The following is a 19356-nucleotide window of genomic DNA, read 5'->3' on the forward strand; positions in this document are numbered from 1 at the left end:
GGGTGGCCATTTCTTCCTCCAGAGGATCTTCCCAACCCGGGGATGGAACCCAGGTCTCCCGCATTGCAGGCAGATTCTTTACCAGCTGAGCCACCAGGGAAGCCCAAAGAGTTTACACCATATGTCAGAAAGAAAGGGCATACACTCAGTGAGTGAGTCAGTATACACTGTTTGACTAAAAACTACATACTGAGAATAAGGAAGCCTAGCACATAGTACAGTTAAGTGGCACAATAAATACACGCTAAGACATGGAGAAAGGAAGATAAGCTTAACTAAGAAAGCAACAATACTTAAAGAACATCTCAAGGATGGCATACAACAAAACGGTGACACCCATATGAACACCTACAGACACCTTCGTCAAAGTTGCACTCTCCTTCACCACCCGACACTGCCTTCTTTTAGAGCTGTTAGGATTTGCTGTTGTTCAGTCGCTCAGTCGTGTCTGACTCTTTGCATGGACTATAGCTTGCCAGGCTCTCCTGTCCATGGGGGTTTCCAGCCAAGAATACTTGAGTGGGTTGCCATTTCCTTCCCCAGAGAATCTTCCTGACCCAGGGATCAAACTTGTGTCTCCTGCATTAGATACACAGCATCTGATTGCATCAGACTCTTTAAGATTTCTAAAGACCAGGACCAAGGCTTGGATTTTTTAAACCTCTAGATGTCCAGACTTTGACATGGGACACGTTCTACAAATGTTTAAAGGAAAAAAAAAAAATAAGGGTCAAGTTGGTTAACCCTAAGTACCTTATTTAAATGCCTTATTTAAAGTACTAACCTCTGATGAAGGTTGGCCTCTTCAATGCAGGAGAGGGAGTATACTACAACTGATGATGGGGAGCGCTGTTTCTCAACTTTACAAAGGTGCTCTCTGTACAAACTGTGTGTGTCCTAAAAGGGCGAGAGAGGGTGGTACTTAAGGGGTGAAAAGGGGGTGTATCAGTTCAGGCTAAATTATGCTGCAGTAACAAGTAAAACCAACATTTTAGAAGCCAACAACAGAGGAAGGTTTATTTCTGACTCCTGTTTGGTTCTCCGCAGGTGAGCTGAGATTGGCTCCATGTCCTTTTCCCTCTGTGACCAAGGCAGAAGTGGCAGCCCTAACTGGGACAGGTTGATCTCATGCAAAAAGAAAAGAGAGATGGTAGAAGCAGGCATTTGGTTTCCATTTCTGCCTGGAAATGGCACATGTCATTGTTATTTACAAGTCCAAGGGCCAAGACAGCCATGGGGCTCAACCCTCAGTGGGTGTGACAGCATAACTCTCACGCAGGATGGAGCATGGGTAGGAAGGAATAGCAAATGTTTTGATGGTAATCGGAAAAGGCGATGGCACCCCACTCCAGTACTCTTGCCTGGAAAATCCCATGGGCGGAGGAGCCCGGTAGGCTGCAGTCAATGGGGTCACTCAGAGTTGGACAGGACTGAGCTACTTCACTTTCACTTTTCACCTTCATGCTTTGGAGAAGGAAATGGCAACCCACTCCAGTATTCTTGCCTGGAGAATCCCAGGGACAGGGGAGCCTGGTGGGCTGCCGTCTATGGGGTCGCACAGAATCGGACACGACTGAAGCGACTTAGCAGCAGTAGCAGCAGTTGATGGTAATGTTCAGTTCAGTTCAATTCAGTTCAGTCGCTCAGTTGTGTCCGACTCTTTGCGACCCCATGAATCGCAGTACGCCAGGCCTCCCTGTCCATCACCATCTCCCGGAGTTCACTCAAACTCACATCCATTGAGTCGGTGATGCCATCCATCCATCTCATCCTCTGTCGTCCCCTTCTCCTCCTGCCCCCAATCCCTCCCAGCATCAGGGTCTTTTCCAATGAGTCAACTCTTCGCATGAGGTGGCCAAAGTACTGGAGTTTCAGCTTTAGCATCATTCCTTCCAAAGAACACCCAGGACTGATCTCCTTTAGGATGGACTGGTTGGATCTCCTTGCAGTCCAAGGGACTCTCAAGAGTCTTCTCCAACAGTTCAAAAGTGTCAATTCTTTGGCGCTCAGCTTTCTTCACAGTCCAACTTTCATATCCATACATGACCACAGGAAAAACCATAGCCTTGACTAGACAGACCTTTGTTGGCAAAGTAATGTCTCTGCTTTTCAATATGCTATCTAGGTTGGTCATAATTTTCCTTCCAAGGAGTAAGCATCTTTTAATTTCATGGCTGCAATCACCATCTGCAGTGATTTTGGAGCCCCAAAAAATAAAGTCTGATGCTGTTTCCACTGTTTCCCCATCTATCTGCCATGAAGTGATGGGACCAGATGCCATGATCTTCGTTTTCTGAATTTTGAGCTTTAAGTCAACTCTCCTCTTTCACTTTCATCAAGAGGCTTTTAAGTTCCTCTTCACTTTCTGCCACAAGGGTGGGGTCATCTGCATATCTGAGATTATTGATATTTCTCCCGGCAATCTTGATTCCAGCTTGTGCTTCTTCCAGCCCAGCATTTCTCTTAATGTACTCTGCGTATAAGTTAAATAAGCAGGGTGACAATATACAGCCTTGACGTACTCCGTTTCCTATTTGGAACCAGTCTGTTGTTCCATGTCCAGTTCTAACTGTTGCTTCCTGACCTGCATATAGGTTTCTCAAGAGGCAGATCAGGTGCTCTGGTATTCCCATCTCTTTCAGAATTTTCCACAGTCAGCAAAAACAAGACTGGGAGCTGACTGTGGCTCAGATCATGAGCTCCTTATTGCCAAATTCAGACTTAAATTGAAGAAAGTAGGGAAAACCACTAGACCATTTAGGTCTGACCTAAATCAAATCCCTTATGATTGTACAGTGGAAGTGAGAAATAGATTTAAGGGCCTAGATCTGATAGATAGAGTGCCTGATGAACTATGGACGGAGGTTCGTGACATTGTACAGGAGACAGGGATCAAGACCATCCCCATGGAAAAGAAATGCAAAAAAGCAAAATGGCTGTCTGGGGAGGCCTTACAAATAGCTGTGAAAAGAAGAGAAGCGAAAAGCAAAGGAGAAAAGGAAAGATACAAGCATCTGAATGCAGAGTTCCAAAGAATAGCAAGAAGAAATAAGAAAGCCTTCCTCAGTGTTCAATGCAAAGAAGTAGAGGAAAACAACAGAATGGGAAAGACTAGAGATCTCTTCAAGAAAATTAGAGATACCAAGGGAACATTTCATGCAAAGATGGGCTCGATAAAGGACAGAAATGGTATGGACCTAACAGAAGCAGAAGATGGTAATGTAACCTACAGTAAAGGGAATGGAAAATGGCTAGAGAAGTGCTTTCTTCCCTTCAGTAATGAGAGAAGAAGGTGTCCTATTATAAGAAGCAGTCCTCATTTCTATGGTGCTTTATGCTGTTCTCATAAGCTTGCAGATATTGTCTCACTGTATTCTGACAACCATCCTAGTGCAATCCCAGGACTTGCCCAAGGCCCCAGTGGCACCTGAACTGGAACCCAATTCTGGTGATCTCTCACCAAAGCAGCCTTGGAGACTTTGGTTTCACCCACAAAATGGAGATAATCTTAGACACTTTCTAAGACAGTTGTTGAGAGATTAAGTAAGACGATGTATTTAAAACACATAAGCACATAAAAGTACTCGCTAAATATAAAGTGGTATTACTATTAAATTATGATATTTATCCCTTACCCCATATCTTTCCCAAATTATCTTTAAATTTAATAATAAACAGTTTGTTTAAATTTCTTAAGTATAAAATACATTTATTAATGGTATTTTCTTCCCCTGTCAAAACCATAAGCTCCCCTAGTCGAGTTTTTTTCTATGCACACACACGTACTTTCCCCATGACTTCTCTTACTTGTTTACTTCCTGACTAGTCAGTTTCTTAAGACTCTCAAGAAGTTTCAGAAGGCACCACTATTAATTTTTTATTTTTTCCCAAACAAGAGAAATGGAGGGCAATTAAAGACAGTCTTCATTTCAAGTATGATAGAGATTCCACACGTGGCCCCCAACTGAGAGTGAATACAGGGCTTAACATCAAAGATGCTCCTACCTCTGTCTTCTACCTCTAGTCCTAATTAGCAGGACCTGCCTTCTCTCTGCATTCAACCAAACTACAATTCTGGCCTTTCCCGAGAATGGAATCTTCCTTTCCCACCTCTCCCTCTTGGCTCAAAAACTGTTCTACCTACACACTCTGTTCAAAGATCCTGTCCAAGTAATTGGCTAAGTGTACCACAGTGCATACACAAAGATGTTCATCACAGTGGGCTTTAAAAGAATGAAAAGTTGAAAACAAACTAAATGCTCACTAGTAAGGAAATGGCTAAATACATTACAGATCACATATACATGGGATGCTATAGAACAGTAACAAAAATGATGTAGATTATATCTATTGATTTGGCATGGTCTCAGTTTATTATTAGTCTAATCAGGTTTCAAAGTAATATTGATAATGATCCATTTTAGGGAGAAAAAATATCTAATTTGGGCACAGGAACAGTATGCAAAATATATAAAAAAAACAGAAACCTAATAATCGTATCTCTGGGTAGTGATAATGAGTTTTCTAATCTTAATAATTTTCACATTTTAATATTCTTTCCAATTAGCATTGTTAATTTTATAACCTAAAAAAAGGCATTTTAATTAAAAGGCATTAATCATTAAATACGCAATTCAAATGTCATCTGCTCCTGAACACCCCCCCCAGCCCACTCTTATCACACAGGTAATTCCTCTCTCTTGTCTGTTTCCTGAGTATTTAATATATCATAACATTTACCACGCTTGTTTTGAAATGACAGTTTTCTCGGTTCAGACTTGATTATCAACTCTTGAATAAGTGGAATAAGCCTGTTTTATTTTTACTGCTGCTTAGTCATTCAGTCCTGTCCGACTGTTTGTGACCCCATGGACTGTAGCCCTCCAGGCTCCTCTGTCCCTGGGATTTTCCAGGTAAGAAAACTGGAGTAGGTAGCCATTCCCTTCTCTAGGGTGTCTTCCCAACTCAGGGATGGAACCCAAGTCACCTGCGTTGAAAGCAGATTCTTAACCATCTGTGTCACCAGGGAATCTACCCTAATGACCCATGACTCTCAAGTCTCCAGACACCACTGAGTATGCTGATGTGAGCATAAAGCAAGGCTCTAAAATCTGCACATTTGACATTTGTACACTCAGTGCTCTAATCAAAAATTAATCTACTGTGGGGATGTTTGGAAGATGCATAGGGTCCATTTTGGAGGGAGAAATTATCAGTCAGGATATTTTATCTGTGGGAACACTTCTCTATTAATCATTACTCCCATGTTTGCTTTCAGAGTTACCAAAGACACCCTGATTCAACTTAAGATATGTCAATATTTCTTAGTCCAGAAATTAGCCTCTCAGACTTTTACCCATGAGCTTCCTCTTCAAAAGGACAAGAATTACTTTTATAATAATCCAAGTCCAATCCTGACTCGGTAGGAAATATAAATACCTATTGTTTTAGGAAGAAATAAGGGAAATAAATGTTTTAAGATTATGTAAGTCTGATTCAGGGAATTGACATAAACAAAGGTTTTGAAATAGCCAAGGCATTTTTTTTTTTTTGAAGGTTCAATAAAGAATGTGTTTTGAGAACTAGGTGGGTGAGATTTAAAATAAATACAAGCACCACGATCTTAGCTGTTACTTAGCAATTTCAGGCTTCAATTATTCCCTTCTAAAGGGCAAGTGACAAGACTAAAGAAATTGCTTCCAGAAGAAACACTGAGATATCTGATCCAGTTTCCTTTCTTCTCTCCATTTTACTCCCTAAGATCTTAATCCAGCCGGTATGAACTTTAAACTGCTCAGGTTTTTGGTTTTGGTTTGTTCTCTCTGGAGACAATTCCTTTTTCTTAATTTCTGAATCAAAAGCGAAGCTACGTGCCATCATTAGTCAAGAGACACCTTGGCTGCTTGTCCCCAAAGTGTCACTACCTGAGGAAATGCAGACTCACCAGAGTACAAAGAAGGAAAATAAAAAAGTTCAAAAGAAAGTAAACAGTCTGACTTATCTCCACAAACTATCACTCAAAAGCCAGAAGAAGTGAGGGGTGCCAGGGGCCAGTTACAAAGCTGAGTTAATAACATGAGCACTATAGTCACACACTTAAAAAAATAGATCTAAATTCTGGATTGATCTTGGCACTTATCTTCACGCCAGAAGCTGTGGGGGCATGACAACTTGGGTTACCTAGCGTGGATTCAAAAGCAGATCTTGCTTTTATCAACCAAACCAAACTCTTACCACCAGGGCTAAGAAAGATAATTGAAGATTTCTGGCTTGGAAATGTCTTCACAATAGGAAACTTACCACCACTGGTGTGCTGAGGCCAGCTCATGTATCACTCCCTTAAAACCTTGCATATTCTCAGGACTTGGGGCAAGGTGATTGTTAAACACACCATCAATAAATGCTAAATTATATAAACATACAATTAAAATGCTGCTGCTAAGTCACTTCAGTCGTGTCCGACTCTGTGCGACCCCATAGACGGCAGCCCACCAGGCTCCCCTGTCTCTGGGATTCTCCAGGCAAGAACACTGGAGAGGGTTACCATTTTCTTCTCCAATGCATGAAAGTGAAAAGTGAAAGTGAAGTCGCTCAGTCGTGTCCGACTCTTAGCAACACCATGGATTGTAGCCTACTAGGCTCCTCTGTTCATGGGATTCTCCAGGCAAGAGTACTGGAGTGGGTTGCTATTGCCTTCTCCAAAACAATTAAACTATACTAGAAACAAAAACACATCATTTCCTGTTTTACTATGATCAATGATCTTTGATGTTCTTTGCAACTATTGTACCTGGTTGGTAGGAAATCATATAAAGGTGTGCTCCTGCAATCACTTCTCAACTCTGCTGGCAGTAATGCTTGATGGTAGCATGAAATCAGCGATGGTGAAAGTGTTCACACTACAGAAATTTGCAAATGCTACAAACCACTGCCCGCCCCCCGCCCCCCAATCAGGAATGACTCTGAACATTTACTTGCATATCAATATCTGCAATGTTTACCCACCACTGCCTGGCAGTAGCTCAGGAAGTTAAGCTGGTCAGTCTCCTAAATCAACATAAAGGTCTGTAAACTATAAATCATGATGCAAATATAAGGATGGAAAGTAACTACTTTTACTGTGGCCCTGTAATGTAACAGTCACAGCACAAAGTACTATCCTAATAGTCTTTCATTTCATGAGAAATATTATCAAATCCAGGATACTGATGAGTCAACTGAGGTGGAGAGGCTGAGTAACGACTAAAACCACAATAGCCAGAGTCAGGTGTGTGAATGTCTGACTCAAAAATGTATGATCTTTCCACTAACCATTATGACTACCATAATGAAACCAAAACCAATCACATATAACTGTCACGTAATTTGCAAATACTAACGGCCTTTTATGTGTTAAAAGAAAAAAAAAAAAGGTACATTGAAGAGGACTAGACAAAGAGCTCAATTTTGTCATATTCACCAAGTTTATTCATATTTACCTCCAAAATGTACCCACAAAAAGTGAGGAAGAAATAAGGCCCATGGTACCACTGGAAGAAAGACCGATCTGCATTTGAGACAGGCTAAGTCCAAGCTTAATGTGAGAGGGGTCCCCTTTCAGGTTTTAAATATTTATACTCTATCCACCAAGCTGACACACTCAACTGAAAATGAGACACTCTGCCAAGAAAGAACAATGCAAAAGAATCTCTGAAATGTTGGCACCAAGTTTCTGAAGTATTTACATACTCAGATACTTACTTTTCAAAATTTTCTTTTTTAAACTTTTAAGGTATTTAATTGGGCTATTATTTTAACTTTGTTTCTTACAGAAAATTCACCCTGTAGTCAAAAGAATGCCAAAGAGCTAACAAAATTTTACTCACTGATTATTTTTTAAAATTCTTGTCATCTTGGCTTCCTATAAGTTACCGGCTTCTCCCACTGTTCCTGTACATTTCCATCACCTGCCATGAGAAGAGAGAATCTGATTATATATCTCATAAAGTCCATTTCTTGGTTTCTACTACATAAGTCTTCTCCTTTCTTTGTAACTTAGAGAGAAATATGGTCGTCTCTTCCTTTCTCTCCAAAATCAAAACGGCAGGAGAGAACAACACAGAAGATCACCTCAAGAGAAAAGACTTTAAAGAGCACTATTTCTACTGTTGGGGGGTTGGGGTGAAGACTTTTAAAATACCCTCCCTTATGTTTTCGGGAAGAAATTTTTAGTCTGTCTCTTGGAAGGAAGCAGTATTAGAGTAAGCCACTTTCTCTCCCCTTCCCCAAACCCCTTCTTCCTTCTTAAAAGTGAGTGACTAGCCACTTGGGCTTCCCTGGTGGCTCAGAGGGTAAAGCATCTGCCTACAATGAGGGAGACCTGGGTTCAATCCCTGGGTCAGGAAGATCCCCTGGAGAAGGAAATGGCAACCCACTCTAGTACTCTTGCCTGAAAAATCCCATGGACAGAGAAGCCTGGTAGGCTACAGTCCATGGGGTCGCAAAGAGCTGGACACGACTGAGCAACTTTCAACCACTTGAGAACTCTAGAGGAACCACTGGCGTGGTGCTGAGGCCCCACTCTGAGCTGGGCAGCAAGGGTCTCCCCCCAGTTCTCTCCAACACCGGGAGTCAAGCTAATTTCCCCACAGTAAACAGGACAACAGCAGCCAGTTTCTGGGAGGACCAGCCAGCTCTCTCTGTTGGCTTCTCTCCAGCAGAGTTGCTGGACTAGGATGACTCCATTAGGGTTACTGGGGTCCAATGCATGTTTTAGAGACAGAGCGAACTGACACTTCTGAGTTTTCCAATCCTGCTTTTATCAATAATTAAGTTACTACCTATGTTGATTCCCATTTGAATTGTTGATCTATTTCACAAACTGTTTAAAGATTACAAGATAGAAGAGAGAAATGATTAGGCAACCCAAACCACCATCTGTCAAAGGACAATGCCTAGATAAAAGGTTTGCTGAAAGTCCTACCACTTTCTAGTCACATGACCTTGGGAAAATCCATTCACGTTCCCCAGCCTCAATTTCATTATTTCTGAAAGAGGATCAAATGGCCCCTACCATACTGTGTGGTTGTTCGGATTAAATGAAATGAAAGCCATGATGTGCCAAAGTCAAGCATGCTTTAATCTAACAAGGGACACTCAGTGCTCAGACTTGCTAGTTTGTCCATACTTTCAGTTCAGATATTGGTGATCCATATAATTTGTGGACTAATGGATTACACTGGACCAGGCATAGACTTGGATTACTGTGATATTGAATGGTTTGCCTTGGAAATGAACAGAGATCATTCTGTCATTTTTGACACTGCGTCCAAGTACTGCATTTCAGACTCTTCTGTTGACTTTGATGGCTACTCCATTTCTTCTAAGGGATTCTTGCCCACAGTAGTACATATAATGGTCATCTGAGTTAAATTCACCCATTCCAGTCCACTTTTGTTTGCTGATTCCTAAAATGTTGATGTTCACTCTTGGCATCTTCTGTTTGACCACTTCCAATTTGCCTTGATTCATGGACCTAACATTCCAGGTTCCTATGCAATATTGCTCTTTATAACATCAGACTTTACTTCCATCGTGGCTCAGCTGGTAAAGAATCCACCTGCAATGTGGGAAACCTGGGTTCGATCCCCGGGCTCAGAAGATCCCCTGGAGAAGGCTACCCACTCCAGTATTCTGGCCTGGAGAATTTCATGGACTGTATTTTCCATGGGGTCACAAAGAGTCGGACACGACTGAGCAACTTTCACTTTCACTTACTTCCATCACCAGTCACATGCACAATTGGGTGTTGTTGCTTTGGCTCCATCTCTTCATTTTTTCTAGAGTTCTTTCTCCACTGATCTCCAGGAGCTTACTGGGCAACTACCGACCTGGGGAGTTCATCTTTCAGTGTCCTACCTTTTTGCATTTTCATACTGTTCATGAGGTTCTCAAAGCAAGAATATTGAAGTGATTTGTCTTTCCCTTCTGCAGTGGACTACATTTTGTCAGAGCTCTCCACCATGACCCGACGGTCTTGGGTAGCCCCACGCAGCAAGGCTCATAGTTTCATTGACTTAGACCAGGCTGTGGGCCATGTGATCACATTGGTTAGTTTTCTGTGATTGTGGTTTTCAGTCTATCTCTCCTCAGATGGAGAAGGATAAGAGGCTTATGAAAGCTTGCTGATTTCATAAGAGACTGACTGAGGGGGATACTGGGTCTTGTTCTGATGGGTGGGGCCATGCTCAGTAAACCTTTAATCCAACTTTCTATTGATGGGTGGGGCTGTGTTCCCTCCCTGTTATTTGCCTGGGGCCAAACTATGGTGGAGGTAATGAAGATAATGGCGACCTCCTTGAAAAGGTTGAAGACCTACAGTTCAGTTCAGTTCAGTGGCTCAGTCGTGTCCGACTCTTTGTGAACCCATGAATCACAGCACATCAGGCCTCCCTGTCCATCACCAACTCCCGGAGTTCACTCAAACTCACATCCATCAAGTTGGTGATGCCATCCAGCCATGTCATCCTCTGTCGTCCCTTTCTCCTCCTGCCCCTAATCCTTCCCAGCATCAGAGTCTTTTCCAATGAGTCAACTCTTCACATGAGGTGGCCAAAGTACTGGAGTTTCACCTTTAGCATCATTCCTTCCAAAGAACACCCAGGGCTGATCTCCTTTAGAATGGACTGGTTGGATCTCCTTGCAGTCCAAGGGACTCTCAAGAGTCTTCTCCAACACCACAGTTCAAAAGCATCAATTCTTCAGCGCTCAGCTTTCTTCACAGTCCAACTTTCACATCCATACATGATTACTGGAAAAACCATAGCCTTGACTAGATGGACCTTTGTTGGCAAAGTAATGTCTCTGCTTTTCAATATGCTATCTAGGTTGGTCATAACTTTCCTTCCATGGAGTAAGCATCTTTTAATTTCATGGCTGCAATCACCATCTGCAGTGATTTTGGAGCCCCAAAAAATAAAGTCTGACACTGTTTCCACTGTTTCCCCATCTATTTGCCATGAAGTGATGGGACCAAATGCCATAATCTTCATTTTCTGAATGTTAAGCTTTAAGCCAACTTTTTCACTCTCCTCTTTCACTTTCATCAAGAGGCTTTTTAGTTCCTCTTCACTTTCTGCCATAACGGTGGTGTCATCTGCATATCTGAGAAGACCTACAACTAACACTCAAAAAAGATGTCCTTTTCATTATAGGGGCTGCTGCTGCTAAGTCACTTCAGTCGTGTCCGACTCTGTGCGACCCCATAGACGGCAGCCCGCCAGCCTCCCCCCGTCCCTGGGATTCTCCAGGCAAGAACACTGGAGTGGGTTGCCATTTCCTTCTCCAATGGATGAAAGTGAAAAGTGAAAGGTAAGTCGCTCAGTCATGTCTGACTCTCAGCGACCCCATGGACTGCAGCCTACCAGGCTCCTCAGTCCACGGGATTTTCCAGGCAAGAGTACTGGAGTGGGGTGCCATCACCTTCTCCGCATTATAGGGGACTGGAATGCAAAAGAAGGAAGTCAAGAAATACCTGGAGTAACAGGCAAATTTGGCCTTGGAGTACAGAATGAAGCAGGACAAAGGCTAATAGAGTTTTGCTAAGAGAACTCACTGGTCATAGCAAACACCGTCTTCCAACAACACAAGAGATGACTCTACACATGGACATCACCAGATGGCCAACACCAAAATGAGATTGATTATATTCTTTTCAGCCAAAGATGGAGAAGCTCTATACAGTCAACAACAACAAAAAGGCCAGGAGCTAACTGTGGCTGAGATCATGAAATCCTTATTGCCAAATTCAGACTTAAATTGAAGAAAGTAGGGAAAACCACTAGACGATTCAGGTATGACCTAAATCAAATCCCTTATGATTATTCAGTGGAAGTGAGAAATGATTCAAGAGATTAGATCTGATAGACAGAGTGACTGAAGAACTATGGACAGAGGTTCATGACATTGTACAGGAGGCAGGGATCAAGATGATCCCCAAGAAAAAGAAATGCATAAAGGCAAAATGGTTGTCTCAGGAGGCCTTATAAATAGCTATGAAAAGAAGAGAAGCGAAAAGCAAAGGAGAAAAGGAAAGATATACCTATTTGAATGCAGAGTTCCAAAGAATAGCAAAGAGAGATAAGAAAGCCTTCCTCAGTGATCAATGCAAAAAAATAGAGGAAAACAACAAAATGGGAAAGACTAGAGATCTCTTCAAAAAAAATGAGAGATACCAAGGGAACATTTCATGCAAAGATGGGCACAATAAAGGACAGAAATGGTATGGTCCTAACAGAGGCAGAAGAAATTGAGGTGGCAGGAATACACAGAAGAATTATACAAAAAAGATCTTAATGACCCAGATAATCACGATGGTGTGATCACTCACCTAGAGCCAGACATCCTGGAATGTGAAGTCAAGTGGGCCTTAGAAAGCATCACTACAAACAAAGCTAGTGGAGGTGATGGAATTCCAGTGGAGGTATTCCAAATCCTGAAAGATGATGCTGTGAAAGTGCTGTAGTCAATATGCCAGCAAATTTGGAAAGCTCAGCAGTGGCCACAGGACTGGAAAAGGTCAGTTTTCATTCCAATCCCAAAGAAAGGCAATGCCAAAGAATGCTCAAACTACCGCACAATTGCACTCATCTCACACACTAGTAAAGTAACGCTCAAAATTCTCCAAGCCAGGCTTCAACAGTATGTGAACTGTGAACTTCCAGATGTTCAAGCTGGAATTAGAAAAGCAAGAGGAACCAGAGATTAAATTGCCAACATCTGCTGGATCATGGAAAAAGCAAGAGAGTTCCAGAAAAACATCTACTTCTGCTTTATTGACTATGCCAAAGCCTTTGACTGTGTGGATCACAATAAACTGTGGGAAATTCTGAAAGAGATGGGAATACCAGACCACATGACCTGCCTCTTGAGAAATCTGTATGCAGGTAAGAAGCAACAGTTAGAACTGGACATGGAACAACAGACTGGTTCCAAATCAAGAAAGGAGTACATCAAGGCTGTATATTGTCACCCTGCTTATTTAACTTATATGCAGAGTACATCATGAGAAATGCTGGGCTGGATGAAGCACAAGCTGGAATCAAGACTGCCGGGAGAAATATCAATAACCTCAGATATGCAGATGACACCACCGTTATGGCAGAATTTGAAGAAGAACTAAAGAGCCTCTTGATGAAAGTGAAAGAGAAAAGTGAAAAAGTTGGCTTAAAGCTCAACATTCAGAAAACAAAGATCATGGAATCCGGTCCCATCACTTCATGACAAATAGATGGGGAAACAGTGACAGACTTTATTTTGGGGGGCTCCAAAATCACTGCAGATGGTGACTGCAGCCATGAAATTAAAAGACACTTACTTCTTGGAAGGAAAGTTATGACCAACCTAGATAGCATATTAAAAAGCAGAGACATTACTTTGCCAACAAAGGTCCATCTAGTCAAAGCTATGGTTTTTCCAGTAGTCATGTATGGATGTGAGAGTTGGACTGTGAAGAAGGCTGAGCACAGAAGAATTGATGCTTTTGAACTGTTGGTGTTGGAGAAGACTCTTGAGAGTCCGTTGGACTGCAAGGAGATCCAACCAGTCCATCCTAAAGGAAACCAGTCCCTAATATTCATTGGAAGAACTGATGCTGAAGCTGAAGCTCCAGTACTTTAGCCACCTGATGCAAAAAACTGACTCATTTGAAAAGACCCTGATGCTGGGAAAGATTGAAGGCAGGAGAGAAGGAGACGACAGAGGATAAGATGGTTGAATGGAATCACTGAGTCAATGGACATGAGTCTGAGTAAACTCCAGGAGTTGGTGACGGACAGGGAGGCCTGGTGTGCTGCAGTCCATGGGGTCGCAAAGAGTCGGACACGACTGAGCGACTGAGCTGAATGGCTTACACTCAGCAAACTGTCCCCCTTTTACTGAAAGTAAGTGATCAGAGTATGTTTTACTTCTGTTTTTCAATTTCACAACATTTTAGGGCCCACCAGCAAGGGATATGAAGTTCCAGTTTCCCTTTACAGTACAGCCCAAATGAAAACATCTCACTTCTACCAAGCAGAACGCAAGGACTGCTCCTTTTATGTGAAGAACATACGGCTCCAAGTAGACGACACTTATAAAAGAAGAACCTGTTAACTTTCCTCGCTTGAAGCCTCAGTGTTAAAGGAGTTCAGAGACAGGAGATAATATTAATGATAAAATGCCTCCACGCAGAGATACCATGAGACACAGTTAACCTCAGTTACAGAACAGGCAGAATCTCCTAGTTATCCAGACCTTTAGGGTGTATGTGTGTGTGTAAGAGGGGCATAAAGGGAGAGAAATGAAAAACACCACACCAATACAGAAAACTTCGTAGTTCTTGTCAACACCAACAAAAATAGCAGGGAAGGAATAAAGAGTCAAAGATCTGTAGATTATACCCAGCACAGAGGAACTTGCTCAAATGCAGAGGATTTGATGTAAGTTTAAAACACATAAGCGTGAATTCCACCTTTTGCTATTTAACAGCATTGGTCTTTGCCAAGTAATTTAATTATTAAGCCTCAGTTTCCAGGTCTGTAAAATGGGGACAATAATACATCCCCCTGGGGAGTAGTTGCTCAGATTAGAGATAATACATATACAGTGTCCACCACAGAATATGTCCCCCAAATATAATTATAATTATTGTGTTATTGTGCTAGTGCAAGCATGATAGTCTATTAAATTCATAGCTACCAGCACAATTATGGTATTGAGTCCATTAAATTCAGACTCTTTCTGTAGGTGAACAGTTTGGAAGGAGTTTCAAGTGATACTTTTGACAGCAACATGGAACATTTCTATTTTGATCCTAATGAAGTGTTAAATAAAAATCTCCACTTTCGTTGGCAGCCTTTACTAACATGCAAACCAAAAGTTCTAGTTATACATTTGTTGGCATTCTTTGTATCAGTACCAAGTTTCTTTTTTTGATGATAAATTCTTAAAAGAGGGAATGAATCATTTCCACTAGTGTTAATTCTTCTGGTTTGCATTATAATGTGAACCACTTGGTGGGCATTTGTGGGACATAAAAGCCACCTTGAGAGTGGCAGGCCAGCTATTTATCTCCAAGGTAAGCTTTGCATTACAGCCTCATCAACAATAGTAAGAATTTATCAGCTACGTTTTCAAGGAAAACAAAGGCCAAGAGGTGAAGCAATACCCACGTTTAAACAGAACTTTGTATCTACAGAAAGTACTCCTTGATCCCCTTCATCTCTTTGGGACTCACTCCAGTGATGCTGACTGCTCAGAGTAAACTGTATACGCTTCTTGTACCTTCAAAACCCACGAGTAAATGTCTCATTACAGTTTAGTTGCTCCTGATTTTTTAACAAAAACATATTCTTTGCTATGATGGAAAGCATTTTAATAGGTTCTAGGAATCAAATTCTTTCTCAAAGATGGTCATTTGCCACCACCATGGTTATCTGAAAGAATTATAAGTGACTTCAGCAACGGACTATGCAGCTGGCAGAGGACACTGTGCTCACTGCTGGAGGTGGGGAAGGAGTTATAAGGTGGTTGAGGTGACGTTCATTTAAGAGAACGCAGTGCAATGGCAGTTTCACCAGAATACAAGCAATTAACTTAGCTGAGGCACTTAAGGAGAACAATCTGGATGTATAAAATCTTGGGTGGGATAGTTAAAAACCCAGTATTTCTTAATCACACCTCATATACGATGTTAAGATTCTACAACAGTCATGAAGAAATCTAGCTAACAAGAACACAGACCTTTCAGAACACCTGCTTTATCTTCGAGGGTGAGGCCAAACTTCCCAAAGGTAGAAGGTGACTGGAGGGCATCAAAGTCAAGATCATTTGAGAGCCGAGACGCTAGAGGATGGCCTTTGCACTAAGACTGCAGAAGGAGATAGGAGCTGTTGTATCATAAGACATGATTGCTTTGCGTTTTTGGCCTCTTTTCTCCTAAAGAGTTCATGAAAAGTGCTTAGATTTCTCTATGGCAGATGGTGTCCTTCCGTCACTAAAAGCACGTGCTTTGCAGTCACACAGAACCACACTCCCCAATCCACCTTGAAGACCTTGAGCGTGTCATTAAATTCCCCTGAGCCTCGGTATTCCTGCCTAGAGAATCCCATGGACAGAGGAGCCTGATGGGCTACAGACCGTGGTGTCTCAAAGAGTCAGACATGACTGAGCGACTTAAACTTTCACTTTTCTGTTTCATCAATAGAATGGGAGTAACAGTAGTACTACAACTTATTGTTGCTTTATGGGCTAAAGATATACTGCCTGCACACAGCTTTATAAGGCTCATGACAAACACTAAGTGCTCATTAAATGTGCTATTGGAAGAAGTAAACTATCCTCATCTTTAGGAGGTCTGTAGGTTCCAAGGCAACAGTAACCAAAAAAAGATGTTTCCTCATAAGCTCAGAAATGTTCTGGCCTACTTCACCAGAAAAAAAGGCTTCATCTAAAGTTTCAGTGAGTGGTAAAGCACACATCACTCTAATACCTGTGCACGTATCTTGGGAGCACAGTGAGAGCAGCAGCAGCGAGCAGAGGCTTGTTGGCCAGTGAGAAAATCAGAACAGTTCACAGCAGCCACCTGGAAACAAAATGCATCACTTGCTCGAGATTCCTCAGCTAATAAATGGCAAAGCTGAGATTCGAAACCAGGGAGCCTGGCTTCAGTCCTTGCTCTTAACCCGATACTATGCTGTCTCCTCAGCAATGAGGAAGAGCAGTAATTGGAGACTGACCAAGTCACAGGCCGGGAGCAGGCCAGAGAAAGGCAAGAAACCCTGTAAAGATGACTGAAGGGAAGAGGGTAATAAGGGAAATGACACAAATGGGCAGCTAATAGGGCCAATGATTCTAAATTAAAATCTAAAACATAGTCATAGCAAGAACTCTAGAAGGACGGCACTGGGAAAGTGAACTAGCTTCGGGCTTCAGCACTTGTTTAAAGACAACAGTGAACAGAAGACATAAAAGCTGAGAAGATGCCTCCTAAGTCATCATGTTAGCCACATCATGACTTAGAAACACCTGCCAGGAATCACATCACACACACAAAACACGAGTGTTACAGGACAGCCCCCAAAGCATGAGAGTTTCTTATCAAGACTGAGTCTCCTACTACCTCTTCCTGGTGTTTCTACAGAAGAAAAGAGTGAAGAAAGGCCACCAGGGTGTTGAGTTCCCCATGTTTGTCAGAAGGAAGGGATAAGAAAAAAGAATTGTGCCCCCAAGTTAAGTAGACAAATACCCAGAGAGGAAAAAAGTGATAAAAAGAAGTCATATTCCTGGCCAGACTCCAAAACAGTCCCCATAACCATCATCTCTTATTATCCATGCTTGTGAAATCCTCTTCCCTTGACTGCAAGTGGGACTTGTGAATAAGACAAAAATGACAGGGCATGTAGTTATATTACACGAGACAGTAACATCCATTCTGCAGCAAGATTCTCTGGGGGAAAGCTGAAGCAAGCTGCCAAGCAGTGGACTGCCTATAGAGAGAGCCAGCGGAAGGCAGCCTCCAGCTGACAGTGAACAAGCAACTGGGAGCCCACCAGAAACTGAATTCTGCCGTCAATTACGCGATCTCAGAAGAAAGCCCTTCCACATTTGAGCCTCAGATGAGACCGCAGCCCTGGCTGACACCCTGGCTGGAGCCTTATAAAGTACCAAGACAAACCACAGCCAGACTCCTAACACACAGAAGCTGTCCCAGAGAGTTATGCACTAATTCAGCAGCTAAGTTGGTAGTGGTGCTGTCACGCAGCTATGCATAACCAATATAGAAGGGAGTTCGCACAGGCTCCTAATGCAACCACTTGTCCTTCGGAGACAGGAGGGGAAGGAAGGAGGTCAGGGGCCAGGGCCTGGGAGAGAGATCGTGCCGTCACACTGGCACGCATCCTCCCATTCAACTACCTCTGACTCAGACCCTCAGTTTCCTCTTTTACCACACACATCCTGTCATCCTTTTTTTTTAATCATTTGGAAGACAAAGTAGATTATAATTACCAAGGAAATAACAATTTTATAAATGGCAGTCAGGTTCCCTGCCTGGACTGCAAAGGCTATTTAACATGCCAAACACTGACACAATTAAATGTGATTGGTAGCAACATGGATGCACCTAGTGATTATCATACCAAGTCAAGTAAGTCAGACAAAAAAGACATACCTGATATCACTCATATGTGGGATCTAAAAAATGATGCAAATGAACTTATTTACAAAACAGAAACAGACATACAGACATAGAAAACAAACTTACGATTACCAAAGGGGAAAGGGGGGTGGGAAGGGGATAAATAAGAGTTTGGGATTAGCAGATGCACACCACTATATAATAAAATAGATAAACAAGATCCTACTTGCTTATTCCCTATAGCACAGGGAGTTATTGATTATAATTGACTATAATAAACTATAAGGGGAAAGAATCTGAGAAAATATGTATGTATGTGTATGTGTGTGTGTATATATATATATATATATATATATATATATATATATATATAAAATGTTGCTGTTTAGTAACTAAGTCATGTCCAGATTCTTTGCAACCCCATGGACTGTAGCCCACCAGGCTCCTCTGTCCATGGGATTTCCCTGGCAAGAAGACTGGAGTGGGTTGCCATTTCCTTCTCCAGGGGATCTTCCTTACCCAGGGATCTAGCCTGCATCTCCTGCACTGGTAGGCAAATTCTTTACCTCTGAACCACAGGGAAGCCCATATATATATGTATATATATATGTATATATATATGTATATATATGTACACAGACACATATATACAAACTGAATCACTTTGATGTACACCAGAGACTAACACATTATAAATCAACTATATTTCAATTTAATTAATTAAAAGAAAAGAAACAGTGAAAGGACTTTGACCATCTTATGAGCTATACTATGACCCTACCTATAAATAATTTTAGTAAAGGTGTGTCTTAAATCTGATATAATGGACTAAACACTATAAAAAACATATTTAGAGAGACACATTAGAGACTTTCTACTTTCTGTAGCAGTGTTTTTGAAGACAGAATAAAAATTCAACCATCTAAAGTTCCATCCAGTTGCTAATATGGGCTCTTGAAAAAATCAAACATGTAGTTTGAAATCTGCTGAGCAAATATCTAACAGCTTCTACAAATTAATTCCAGTAACAATTCTCAGGCAGAGCAAACAGCTACAACTCACTGAACCAGACATCTCTTACCTAAATAGGCCATCTTGCTACACACAGAAACTGGTAGGGAAATCCTACAATCACATCATTTGAAAGCTGGAATATCCTCATTAGTTTTTTTTGTCTTAGCCTCAGAGTTGACAGATAATGA

General features: G+C 41.8%; 1 protein-coding gene across 49 annotated transcripts in view; it reads right to left on the minus strand.

The window, feature by feature from the left end:
* The window catches only part of SGMS1 (sphingomyelin synthase 1), a 323569-nt gene that overhangs the window by 114036 nt on the left and 190177 nt on the right, over nt 1-19356 (minus strand). For 27 of the 49 annotated variants that reach the window (XM_086379202.1, XM_086379212.1, XM_086379213.1 and 24 more), the window contains one exon: nt 7866-7946. The exons of 10 other annotated variants lie outside the window; for them this stretch is intronic. The gene's annotated coding sequence lies outside the window, so the exon portion shown is untranslated. Of the gene's footprint in view, nt 1-784; nt 898-7865; nt 7947-19356 lie in introns of all 49 variants that reach the window. 12 more of the 49 variants (XM_086379216.1, XM_086379201.1, XM_086379222.1 and 9 more) reach the window with 1 other exon arrangement.

This window comes from Bos grunniens, chromosome 26, assembly GCF_055505025.1.
Source record: "Bos grunniens cultivar Pamir isolate PY7600 chromosome 26, Bosgru_T2T1.0, whole genome shotgun sequence".
NCBI lineage: Eukaryota > Metazoa > Chordata > Mammalia > Artiodactyla > Bovidae > Bos > Bos grunniens.